The sequence below is a fragment of the Mauremys mutica genome, chromosome 22, assembly GCF_020497125.1.
Source record: "Mauremys mutica isolate MM-2020 ecotype Southern chromosome 22, ASM2049712v1, whole genome shotgun sequence".
NCBI lineage: Eukaryota > Metazoa > Chordata > Testudines > Geoemydidae > Mauremys > Mauremys mutica.
The window spans coordinates 19,307,223-19,320,996 of record NC_059093.1 but is presented as its reverse complement, the minus strand read 5'-3'; positions in this window follow the sequence as shown (position 1 = coordinate 19,320,996).

The following is a 13,774-nucleotide window of genomic DNA, read 5'->3' as shown; positions in this document are numbered from 1 at the left end:
GGCACAGTGCTGGAGCTGAGGGGTTTGGAGTGTGGGTGAGGGCTCTGGGCTGAGCCTGGGGCAGGGGGTTGGGGTGCAGGCGTGAGGGGTGTAGGCTCTGGGAGGGAGTTTGGGTGCAGGAGAGGGCTCTAGGCTGGTGCTGAGTGTTGGGGTGCAGGAGAGGGTGAGGGCTCTTGGGGGCAGTTTAGGTGCAGGAGGAGGCTTCAGGCTGGGGCAGAGTTGTGAGGCGCAGGCTCCGGCTGGGAGGCGCTTACCACTAATCAATGGGAGCTGCGGAGACAGTGCTGAGGGTGGGGGCAGTGAATGGAGCCAGGGCCATCCCTAGCTAATCTGGAGCCCTATGCAGCCGGGGGAGCGGGCCCCAGGCCTCCGTGGGGGTGGGGGAGCTGACCCCAGGCCTCTGCAGGGGAGGCTGGCTTAGGGGGTAGGGGGGAACCACTCCCCAGCACTCACCAGCAGCGCGGCAGGGGTCAGGTCCCTGCACTTCCCTCTGCCAGTGAGTGCAGGCCCAACCCTGCTGCAGTGGTCAGGGGCGGGAAGAGGCAGGGCTGGGGTGGAGCAAGGTGGGGACTTCGGGGAAGGGGTGGAGTGAGGGCAGGGCTGGGGCAGAGCGAGGTGAGGCAGGGGCTGGAGTAGTACGCAGCTGTGCAGGGCACCAGGAAATTGGGTGCCTCACATTTCCTGGTGCCCTACACAGCTGCGTACTTTGCATATGGTGAGGACGGCTCTTCATGGAGCTGCCTCACCCCCATCCCTTCCCCCAGGGGTCGCAGAGATGTGCCAGCAGCCAGGCGCTTCTCGAGCGGCATGGGGTCACGACAGGCAGGCAGGCAGCCTCTGAGCCCCAGTACGCCGCTGGACTTTTAGCAGCCCAGAGAGTGCGACTGACTGGCCGAGGCTCCAGGATCGACCAGTCAATGGCAATCCATGGGTTGGTGACCACTATTATAAGGAGTAAAATTAAATGGCCACATGATGGTGCCAGAGTCTAAGAAATGAAAAGACCCATGATACCTCAGTCTTCATTGACTTTCAAATCCCTTTATTTCCATGGCTTGTAAAATATAAGGACCAAGCGATTTCAGTAGTTGTGACACTGGGGTTGTGGATGCTGTGACCGTATCTCAGATTGAATAATGATTTTATATCTGATTCAAGGCAACTTCCCAAAAGCACTGCCAATTGGTTCTTCCCTAAAATTGGTGATACTGGGCAGCAGGGGATCTCCTTAATCTGCTGGGGAACCTCTCTGGGTCCCACTGTCAGTTCTCCTCTGTTTTCCAGCACTTCAGGTGCTTCTGACTCCTTGGTGAGGTTTTTCTGCAAGGTCTGTGTGTGAATCGTTGAGTGTGGGGCTGTCACTGAGCTGAAGGAGGGAAATGGTTAGTGGAGAGAGATGGGGAAAGAATAAAATAGCCCCAGAAGCAGGGGTGTTGGAACCGGGGGGGGGGGGGAGGCAGCTTGGTTCCCAGCTTTTAAAGTTGGGGGGACTATGCCCTCCAACTCTCTACCAGCCATAAGGGCAAGGGACTGTGGGAGAGTGTGGAGAGGAGCAAGCGGGGGGCGGAATCTTGGGGAGATGGGGTGGTGTGGGGTTGGGATCTTGGGGGAAGGTGGGAGCTTAGGGGGAAGGGGTGGGGGCTCGGGACAGCACGGGGGGAGGGGCCACAGTTTGGGAGCCTGTGGCCCCCACATTTCCAGGGGGCTTCCACCGCTTCTGTCCACAAGGATGACAAAAGATTAGCAGGCTATTGTTTTAACTACTTGGCCACTTTGTCTGGTGGGCTTGTTGTTGCTTAACTGTTTCTAAGGTCTCTGGTGTCTGTAAACTTTTCCCTAGTTCATTGGCTGACTGAGGCTGGTGGAGGGATGGTTTGGCTTTTGAAAAAAACCTCTCTCTGTGGTATTATAAAGGAGAAAGTGACAGGTAGAAAACCCCACATCGTTCTTGGTGCAAGGAGCCAGGTTTGCTGTTCAATTCTGTATTTCACGAATGTCCAGGTTTGGAAATGTCCAACAAGGGCAATTCTAATGGGAAGATGGATGCAGGGCACTTAACCTGCACAGATATCCTATGGAGGTGGGGTGGGAATTAATAATATTTTGAGGATCTTTGGGGAAAAGAGACTTTACTGACAAGGTTTGTCTCTGTTCCTATTTCACCTTATGGTGTTGTGTCGAGGAATCACTGTTTATTTTTCTACTACATTAGTTAAACTCTAAACATTATTTAATCAATCGTGAACATTAGTGTCACTTGAATTTTCCCTCTGCTAGCAAGAATGAACTGAATTTTATGACTTTCTGGAAAGGGCAGAGATATTAAATTGGGGGATTTCAATTGCTGCATTTGTGGGTGGATGTTTTACGCTCACATCTCAATGCACAGACTGAAATGCTAATACTACAGAATTATGTCCACTGAACTTACACAGTTATTACATTGCTTGGTTGCATGCACACTTGGCTCCTTGTGTTGGCAACACGCATCCTCACTCATCTGTCATGAGATCCAACTAGGTAGGGGTTGTCCTGGGCTCTGTGGGGGGAGGGCTCAACTGGGAGAAGGGGCAGACTAGGGCATTTTGTGTCTGATATATAAGGGCATTGTCAGCAGGAAGCTGTAGGTCACATGCTGGGGGTGACAGTGGGGTTTGAGCTGGAGCAGCAGCAGGGAGCAATGTGTGTGTGGCAGGGGTTTCACTTGGTAAAAATGAAACTGCCAAGCCTCTCCCTCTGCTGGAGCAAAAGCCTCTCATTTATCTCCATCCCTCTCCCGGTGCTGAGAGCCCCCTTCACGTCCATGTAGATTTTTAATTGTTCTCACGTCTTGCCCACCCCATTGGGGAGTTGGAGCATGAGCATACGTTCTGGGACCCGAAAGATGGTGAACTATGCTTGGGCAGGGCAAAGCCAGAGGAAACTCTGCCGGAGGTCTGTAGTAGTCCTGATATGCAAATCAGTCATCCGACCTGGATATAGGGGCAAAAGACTAATCAAACCATCTAGTAGCTGGTTCCCTCCAAAGTTTCCCTCAGGATAGCTGGCACTCGTCCGTCTCCACAGTTTTATCTGGTAAAGCTAATGATTAGAGGTCTTGGGGCCGAAACGATCTCAGCCTGTTCTCAAACTTTAAATAGGTAAGGAGTCTGGCTCCCTGGCGTGGAGCCAGGCATGGAATGCAAGTGGCTAGTGGGCCACTGTTAGTAAGCAGAACTGGCGCTGCGGGATGAACCAAATGCCAGGCTAAGGCACCCAATTCCAATGCTCATCAGACCCCAGAAAAGGTGTTGGTTGATATGGATTGCAGGACAGTAGCCATGGAAGTTGGAATCCGCTAAGAAGTGTGTAACAACTCACCTGCCAAATCAAGTAGCCCTGAAAATAGATGGCACTGGAGCTTCTGGCCCATGCATGGCCATCACCAGCAATGAGACTCGCAGGGACTACACTTCGACGAGCAGGGGGGCCGCTGCAGTGTGCCTTGAAGCCTAGGGCGTGGGCTCGGGTGGAGCCACTGCAGTTGCAGATCTTGGTGGTAGTAGCAAATATTCAAACAAGAACTTTGAAGGCCAAAGTGGAGAAAGGTTCCATGTGAACAGCAGTTGAACATGGGTCAATTGGTCCTAAGAGATAGGCGAGCGCCATTCCGAAGGGACGGGCAATGGCCTCCATTGCCCTCAGCCAATCGAAAGGGAGTTGGGTTCAGATCCCCAAATCCAGAGTGGCGGAGATGGGCATCGCGAGGCGTCCAGTGCGGTAACGCAACCGATCCTGCAGAAGCCCCAGGGCCCTGCGGGAGCCCCAGGGAGAGTTCTCTTTTCTTTGTGAAGGGCAGGGTGCCCTGGAATGGGTTAGCCCCGAAAGAGGGGCCTGAGCCTTGGAAAGCGTCGCGGTTCCGGCGGTGTCTGGTGAGCTGTTGCTGTCGCTTGAAAATCCAGGGGAGATGGTGTATATCTTGTGCCGGGCTGTACCCATATCCACAGCAGGTCTCCAAAGTGAACAGCCTCTGGCATGTTACAACAGTGTAGGTAAGGGAAGTTGGCAAGCTGGATCCATAACTTCGGGATAAGGATTGGCTCTAAGAGCTGGGTCGGTCGGGCTGGGGTGTGAAGCAGGGCTGGATGAGGCGCTGCCCTCTCCTGGGGGCGGCAGTGACTCTGGACATGAGCTGGGCCCTTTCTGTGGCTTGCCCCAGCTGTGGTGGGCATTACTCGCCTCTCCCTCTCTGCAGGGATGGGCAGTGCCAGCGTTCTGCCTCAGCCGGTGCCTAGCACCTGACTTAGAACTGGTGCGGACCAGGGGAATCTGACTGCTTAATTAAAACAAAGCATCACAAAGGCCCATTGTGGGTGTTGATGCAATGTGATTTCTGCCTAGTGCTCTGAATGTCAAAGTGAAGAAATTCGATGAAGCGCGGGTAAACGGAGGGAGTAACTATGACTCTCTTAATGCTTCCCATGTATCTCTGGACCCTCCCAGATGTCGAGCCTGGATGCTTATGTATACCTGAGAGCAGTGATGAGCTGCCAAAATATTAACAACCGGTTCCCTCCTCCTCACCCCATGAGGGGTCATTGCCCCCCCCCGGGGACTCCTGCCCCATCCAACCCCCCCATGTTCCTTGACAGCCCCCCCTCCCGGGACCCGTGCCCTATCCACCCCCCTTCCCTATCCCCTGACTGCCCCTTGCCACCCCATCCAACCCCTTCTCTCATTCCTGATGGCACCCCGGGACCCCTACCCCATCCAACCACCCCTTCTCTCTGTCCCCGGACTGTCCCTGGAATCTCTACCCCTAACTGCCCCCCACCGCCCCATCCAACCCCTGCTCCTTTCTGACTGCACCCCCGGGACTCTTGCCCCCATTCAGTCCCCCTGTTCCTTGCCCTCTGACCGCTCCAACAGTAATCCACCCCCCCAACTCCCCTGCCCTCTATCCAACACGCCCTCCCTGCTCCCTTACCGTGCTGCCTGGAGGTGGGGGCCCAGCTGGGCTGGGACCTGGGCAGGAGCCGAGCCGCGCCGCCCGGCCGGGGCCGGGGGCAGGAGCCGAGCTGCGCCGCCCGGCTGGACCCGGGGGCTGGGGCCGGAGCCACATCGCCCAGCCGGACCCGGGGGCTGGGGCCGGGGCAGGAGCCGAGCCGCACCGCCCGGCCGGACCCGGGGGCTGGGGCCGGGGCCAGGGCTGGGGCAGGAGCCGAGCCGCGCCGCCTGGCCGGACCCGGGGGCCAGGACCGGGGCAGGAGCCGAGCCGCGCCGCCCGGCCGAGTTTGCTGCCGGACCCGGGGGCCGGGCAGGAGCCGAGCCGCCCGGCCGAGTTCGCTGCCGGACCCGGGGGCCGGGCAGGAGCCGAGCCACACTGCCCGGCCGAGTTCGCTCTCGGACCTGGGGCCGGGCAGGAGCCGCGCTGCCCGGCGAGGTCGCAGCTGGACCCGGGGGGCAGGAGCCGTGCCGCCTGGCCCCAGAGTCCCGCTGCGACCTCACCAGGCAGCACGGCGCCTGGAGCCCTTCTCCCGCTGGCACCCCCGCCCCCCGCCCCAGCTCACCTGGTGGAAGCCGCTGCTTCCTTCTCAGCCCTCCCAGGCTTCCCGCGCGAACAGCTGATTCGCAGGAAGCTGGGGAGGGGGAGGAGAAGCCGGAGGAACTTCAGAAGAGGAGGCGGAGTGAGGTGAGCTGGGGCCGGGGGAAGGGTAGAGAGCTGCTAGAGCTTTTGTTAAATATAAAAGCCCTTTTGGAACTAGTTGTCCCTCCAGGAACAACCGGTTCTAAAGGGGCTTCTAAATTTAACAACCGGTTCTCGTGAACCGGTGCGAACCGGCTGCAGCTCACCACTGCCTGAGGGTTGTGGTGGATTGTGTAATCGGTGAGGTGGAGATGTAAAAATCAAGGCCCCTTCGTTAAATTGTGCATGCTTGGGACACATCCATGTAGGGTGCATATATGCAATTAATAAGGGTTATGCATAGGTTTTGCAAAGTTTCAGTTCCCTGCAAAAGGCACAGGGCAGGAAGCACAAAAAGAGCGGGAACCTATCAGGTAGGAGTTGCCTAGCAACCAGAAGAGTATTTAAGGAAGCCAGTCTGGTAGGGGAAGGGGGTCTCTCTTTCTCAGAGAGTGAGAAGGTGGGTGCCTGCTGAGCTGTGATTTTAAGTGCAGCACCAGTCAAGATCTCTCTCTCCCTAACAGCAGGGATTAGCTGTCAGTCTGTGAAAGCTGTTGATACCAATAAGTGCCGTATTGTTGGGGTTTGTTGTTTTGTTGGGGAGCACACTTGCAGACACTTAGAGCTGAGTTCTTACTTGCAGCCACGACAATGCAAAGGAGTTAGGGTAGGAAACTAGTGTCAGGGACACTCATCTGAACTCCATCTCAACAGTCCTTGAGGCATCTGATCTAGCTCAGATAGGAGTCAATCGTCTAGCAGCGTCACCTGTGGAGGAGTTAAGTTAGAAGGTCTCCAATTACCACTTTGTGTGCTTGCCTGTGCGTGTATGTTAGATTAAGGCTCTATTGTTATTCCCCTTCCTTCCCTTCCTCCCTTTACATCCTCCCTTAGTAATTAAAGGAACACTTACTTTCAAACAGCAGCGTGGGTGTCATTCTTCCTAGGCAAACTCTGACAGATGGATGTGGAGGGGACCTGCAAAGGATTAGTAACCTCCTGTCAATCTCTGATAGAGCCTTCGGGAAGAGTTTGCTTCTCAGAAGCATTACACTTGGGGTGTTTGGGTTACAGAGAAGAGTGTGAACCCTGCTGATAGGGGCAATCTCCACCAAGATCCAAGCACTCTTCCACACTCCTGTTAGGGCTCAGCGTTATGATGGCTTGAATCCCTCAGTGAGGAAAGCCTCTGGATGGTAAGTCCTACTGCCACCTCCTTGTGGTGAGAGTCGGTAACTGGCTTGGATGGCTGGGCGGATTGTGGAGGGCAAATCCCCACCCCTATTGGGGTGGGCTGCCCCAAGAAAATCTGCTCCCCTAGTAAGGGTAGTTTCTCCCTGGTAAGGGTAGCGTCCTATACCTAAAACCCTAAAACCTATATACCAAACTACATTCTAAAACTACTTTCCGTAAACCACCCTTTCACTAACTAGGAGACAATGCAGGCAGAAGCCCAGCAGCAGAGTGGGGGCTATCCAGTTTATTGCACTGACTGTCGCATGTATGATTACCTGCCCTGTGGGCGGGTGGCGTATGTGTGCAGTCGGTGCAAGTAGCTCCTGGCCCTCAGAGACCATGTACGGACTTTGGAGGCCAGGGTGGCGGAACTGGAGGAGCTGAGAGAGGCAGAGAGGTATGTTGATGAGGCTTTCCGGGACACTGTAGAATTGTCCCACCTCCGCTTAGACAGCTCCTGTGCTGTTGAGGAGGAAGAAGGGCTCAGGGAAGTAGAGCAGTCAATGGGAGCAGAGGGAAACCTTCCCATAGTTGGGACCCTCCTTCCAGATGGTGCTGGGGTTACCTCTCGCACTGAGGTTGCCTCTCCGGGGGAGGGAACTCGAGTTTCTAGGAAAAGGCAGGTGTTAGTAATGGGAGATTCGATTATTAGAAATGTAGATAGCTGGGTCTGTGATGACCGGGAGAACCGTATGGTGACTTGCCTGCCTGGTGCGAAGGTTGCGGATCTCTCGAGGCATCTAGATAGACTTATGTGTAGTGCTGGGGAGGAGCCGGTGGTCGTGGTACATGTAGGTACCAATGACATAGGGAAGGGTAGGAGAGATGTCCTGGAAGCCAAATTTAGGCTGCTAGGGAAGAGACTGAAATCCAGGACCTCTATGGTGGCATTTTCAGAAATGCTCCCAGTTCCACGCGCAGGGCCAGGTAGGCAGGCAGAGCTTCAGAGTCTCAATGCGTGGATGAGACGATGGTGTAGAGAGGAGGGGTTCACGTTCATTAGGAACTGGGGAAACTTCTGGGATGGGAGGAGCCTATACAGGAGAGATGGGCTCCACCTAAACCAAAGTGGAACCAGACTGCTGGCACTAAACATTAAAAAGGTTGTAGAGCAGTTTTTAAACTAGGAGATGGGGGAAAGCCGACTGCTGCAGAGGAGCGTGTGGATCGGACACAGACTTCTCTTAGGGGAGAGTCTGATGATAGAGAATCTCCAGGTTATAGTCAGGAGCAGAGGAATGAGAAGTATAATGTAAGGGCTGGATCAGATGATAAACAGTCACATAAAAAAGAATCTGGCACATCAGAAAAAGGTAGGCTAATAAACAGGGACAAGTTTTTAAAGTGCTTGTACACAAATGCCAGAAGTCTAAATAATAAGATGGGTGAACTAGAGTGTCTTGTGATAAAGGAGGATATAGATATAATAGGCATCACAGAAACCTGGTGGACTGAGAGCAATCAATGGGACACAATCATTCCGGGGTACAAAATATATCGGAAGGACAGAACAGGCCGTGCAGGGGGAGGAGTGGCACTATATGTTAAAGAAAGTGTAGATTCAAATGAAGTAAAAATCTTAAGCGAATCCACAGGTTCCATAGAGTCTCTATGGATAGAAATTTCATGCTCTAGTAAAAATATAACAGTAGGGATCTATTATCGACCACCTGACCAGGACAGTAATAGTGATGATGAAATGCTAAGGGAAATTAGAGAGGCTATCAAAATTAAGAACCCAATAATAGTGGGGGATTTCAATTATCCCCATATTGACTGGGAACATTTCACTTCAGGACGAAATGCCGAGATAAAATTTCTCGATACTTTAAATGACTGCTTCATGGAGCAGCTGGTACGGGAACCCACACGGGGAGAGGCGACTCTAGATTTAATCTTGAGTGGAGCACAGGAGCTGGTCCAAGAGGTAACTATAGCAGGACCGCTTGGAAATAGTGACCATAATACAATAGCATTCAACATCCCTGTGAGGGGAAGAACATCTCAACTGCCCAACACTGTGGCCTTTAATTTCAAAAGGGGGAACTATACAAAAATGAGGGGGTTAGTTAAACAAAAGTTAAAAGGTACAGTGACTAAAGTGAAATCCCTGCAAGTTGCGTGGGCCCTTTTTAAAGACACCATAATAGAGGCCCAACTTCAATGTATACCCCAAATTAAGAAAAACAGTAAGAGAACTAAAAAAGAGCCACCGTGGCTTAACAACCATGTAAAAGAAGCAATGAGAGATAAAAAGACTTCCTTTAAAAAGTGGAAGTCAAATCCTAGTGAGGCAAATAGAAAGGAGCACAAACACTGCCAACTTAAGTGCAAGAGTGTAATAAGAAAAGCCAAAGAGGAGTTTGAAGAACGGCTAGCCAAAAACTCCAAAGGTAATAACAAAATGTTTTTTAAGTACATCAGAAGCAGGAAGCCTGCTAAACAACCAGTGGGGCCCCTTGATGATCAAAATTCAAAAGGAGCGCTTAAAGATGATAAAGTCATTGCGGAGAAACTAAATGGATTCTTTGCTTCAGTCTTCACGGCTGAGGATGTTAGGGAGATTCCCAAACCTGAGCTGGCTTTTGTAGGTGACAAATCTGAGGAACTGTCACAGATTGAAGTGTCACTAGAGGAGGTTTTGGAATTAATTGATAAACTCAACATTAACAAGTCACCGGGACCAGATGGCATTCACCCAAGAGTTCTGAAAGAACTCAAATGTGAAGTTGCGGAACTATTAACTAAGGTTTGTAACCTGTCCTTTAAATCGGCTTCGGTACTCAATGACTGGAAGTTAGCTAATGTAACGCCAATATTTAAAAAGGGCTCTAGGGGTGATCCCGGCAATTACAGACCGGTAAGTCTAACGTCGGTACCGGGCAAATTAGTTGAAACAATAGTAAAGAATAAAATTGTCAGACACATAGAAAAACATAAACTCTTGAGCAATAGTCAACATGGTTTCTGTAAAGGGAAATCGTGTCTTACTAATCTATTAGAGTTCTTTGAAGGGGTCAACAAACATGTGGACAAGGGGGATCCGGTGGACATAGTGTACTTAGATTTCCAGAAAGCCTTTGACAAGGTCCCTCACCAAAGGCTCTTACGTAAATTAAGCTGTCATGGGATAAAAGGAAAGGTCCTTTCATGGATTGAGAACTGGTTAATGGACAGGGAACAAAGGGTAGGAATTAATGGTAAATTCTCAGAATGGAGAGGGGTAACTAGTGGTGTTCCCCAAGGGTCAGTCCTAGGACCAATCCTATTCAATTTATTCATAAATGATCTGGAGAAAGGGGTAAGCAGTGAGGTGGCAAAGTTTGCAGATGATACTAAACTACTCAAGATAGTTAAGACCAAAGCAGATTGTGAAGAACTTCAAAAAGATCTCACAAAACTAAGTGATTGGGCAACAAAATGGCAAATGAAATTTAATGTGGATAAATGTAAAGTAATGCACATTGGAAAAAATAACCCCAACTATACATACAACATGATGGGGGCTAATTTAGCTACAACGAGTCAGGAAAAAGATCTTGGAGTTATCGTGGATAGTTCTCTGAAGATGTCCACGCAGTGTGCAGAGGCGGTCAAAAAAGCAAACAGGATGTTAGGAATCATTAAAAAGGGGATAGAGAATAAGACTGAGAATATATTATTGCCCTTATATAAATCCATGGTACACCCACATCTCGAATACTGTGTACAGATGTGGTCTCCTCACCTCAAAAAAGATATTCTAGCAATAGAAAAGGTTCAGAAAAGAGCAACTAAAATGATTAGGGGTTTAGAGAGGGTCCCATATGAGGAAAGATTAAAGAGGCTAGGACTCTTCAGTTTGGAAAAGAGAAGACTAAGGGGGGACATGATAGAGGTATATAAAATCATGAGTGATGTTGAGAAAGTGGATAAGGAAAAGTTATTTACTTATTCCCATAATACAAGAACTAGGGGTCACCAAATGAAATTAATAGGCAGCAGGTTTAAAACAAATAAAAGGAAGTTCTTCTTCACGCAGCGCACAGTCAATTTGTGGAACTCCTTACCTGAGGAGGTTGTGAAGGCTAGGACTATAACAATGTTTAAAAGGGGACTGGATAAATTCATGGTGGCTAAGTCCATAAATGGCTATTAGCCAGGATGGGTAAGAATGGTGTCCCTAGCCTCTGTTCGTCAGAGGATGGAGATGGATGGCAGGAGAGAGATCACTTGATCGTTGCCTTTTAGGTTCACTCCCTCAGGGGCACCTGGCATTGGCCACTGTCGGTAGACAGATACTGGGCTAGATGGACCTTTGGTCTGACCCGGTACGGCCTTTCTTATGTTCTTATGTTCTATAGGTAGGGGTATAGCTTGCCACTACCCCAAGTGTAGATAGGAAGAGGATACCCCAGTGATGGGCTATACCTGTTCAATCTGTGTGTTGGCTTTCCATACAAAATCGGGTCTCAGCCAACATTTTAGACACAGGCATCCCGCCGTTAGGAACGAACAAAGAAAGGAAAACATGGTGGCTAGGACAAATGTTAGGGAGTCAACTTGATCTTGATCTCAAATTTGGATCAAAGAGGAGATTGAGTTGCTTATCCAATCAGAGACCAAATATGTAGGTAAAAAGTATATAGAAAGTGAACTAAGAACAAAGACTAATAAACAAATTTCGGATAAAAGACGTGAATTGGCAAAGAAAAAGATTGAGAGATAGTGCTATTGATGAAGTGAGTAAGGTAGGAATGAATGAGGAGAGTGTATTGGAGGTCCTGCCCCCTTGGGAGCAAATTTTGCCACTAAGGGAGCATCCATATGTGGACAAGGTGGGTAAATTGTGTAGACAAGGAAGACAAAGTAGGAAGGCTGAACAAATTTTGAATAGCCTAGAGGAAATTGAAATATTATTAAAGGAAGATCAGATGAATTCGATGGGGTGGGCAATGACAAGAAGTTATGTAAGGCTGTGTCTACATTGCCACTTTCAGTGCTAAAACTTTTGTTGATCAGGGATGTGAAAAAACACCCCCCCAAGCGACAAAAGTTTTAGCGCTCAAAAGTGCCAGTATAGACAGTGCTGTATCGATAAAGCTACCACCACTCATTTGGGGTGGGTTTTTTTATCACCAGGAGAGCTCTTCTCCGGCGATAAAGCGTGTCTGCACTGCCCACGTCACAGCAAAGCCACGCCGTAATGTGGGTAGTGTAGACATACCCTAATTCATTGATAGGAACAGATGTGTAGAGGTGAGGAGAAACAGAAGATGAAGAATAGAAATAGAACAAGGAATGGAGGTATGGGTGAGAAGAAGAGACAGTCTAATTCAATTCAGAAATATACTGCTAAGAAGGCTAGATATAAATTTTACCAACTATTATTTGCTAAAGATAAAAGAAGACTAGCATGCATATTTATGGGAGAAGCAGATAGGGCTAAATGTAATATTCCTCTAATTGGTATTGAGACATACTATGTAGATACACTGGAAAAAATTGGTCATGGAAGTGTGATAGGATGGCCTCCGGACACCGAAAGTGCAGATAATGATTTATTATTGAGTCCAATTTCGGTGGATGAAGTTAGGGAGGCCCTGAGGAGAGTTTCGTAAAGATAGTGCCCCAGGCCCCAATAAAGTTTCAGTGAATGACTTATGGGATATTTTTAACTTGGACACTTTAATTTTCACTAAGATTTTTAATATACGGTTTTTAAATAGGCCACTCCCAGATATTTTTAAAGAAAATAGAACTATTTTAATCCCAAAAGTGCAAAAGGAGGGAGAACTTATTAAACTATCCTCATGGAGACCATTAACAATAGGGTCTGTGTGGATAAGGCTGTATACAAACATTTTAGCTAAGAGATTGATGATTACAGTTAACATTTGCAATAGACAAAAAGGATTTCTCTCTGCTCCAGGATGCAAAGAAAATATTTCAATTTTAGATAATTTAATAAGGGGAGCAAAGCAGAATGGAGATGAATTAGCCATAGTATTTGTTGATTTGGCTAAGGCTTTTGATTTGGTGGGACATGGGCATATCATGTCCAGCCCGAAGAGATTTGGGACTGATGAACACTTTATAGAAATTGTTAGGGACCTATATGATAATTGCATTACTAGGGTTTGAGTGGGTGATAAAAGTACCAAGTCCATTTTAATAAGGAATGGGATTGAACAAGGTGACCCTTTATCTCCAATTTTATTTAATATAGCCATGGATCCCATGTTACCTAAATTGGAATCTGAGGGCTCAGGGTTTTATATTCAAGGGATTAATGTCACATCATTGGCATTTGATGTGGCAATTTTAAGTGGCTCTTATCAGCGGATGGCTAAAAATCTGGGGATTGTAGACTGCTTTTTAGAAATACTAATATATGGGTTAATGTGAAAAAGACTAAAGGGTTTCACATATTAGCAAATTGTAAGAACTGTGTGATCATCCCCAAGGGTAATTGGAAATTGGGTACTGAAATTGTTAACTACGTACATCCAGGAGAATTTGAAAAATACTTGGGGGTGAGGATAGACCCTTGGATAAGGGTTGGAGGAATGTCTCTTAAGGATAAATTGATTGAATGGAGTGAGAGCTTGAACAAGGCTCCTCTTAAACCTGCTCAAAAATTGATGATTTTACAAACATTTATTTTACCTAGCTTGTTTTATAATTTACTTTTAATTGAGCCTCCTGCTTATATTTTACACAACTTTGTTTTAGTTAGGAAAGTAGTTAAACAGATTTTACATCTCCCACACAATACCACTGATGGGTTATTTTATGCAAGGGGAAGAGATGGAGGGCTTGCACTATGGGTACAAATACCTAATATGCTCATTCATAAATGGAGAAGGCATATTGTGTTTAGGGACGATTGGA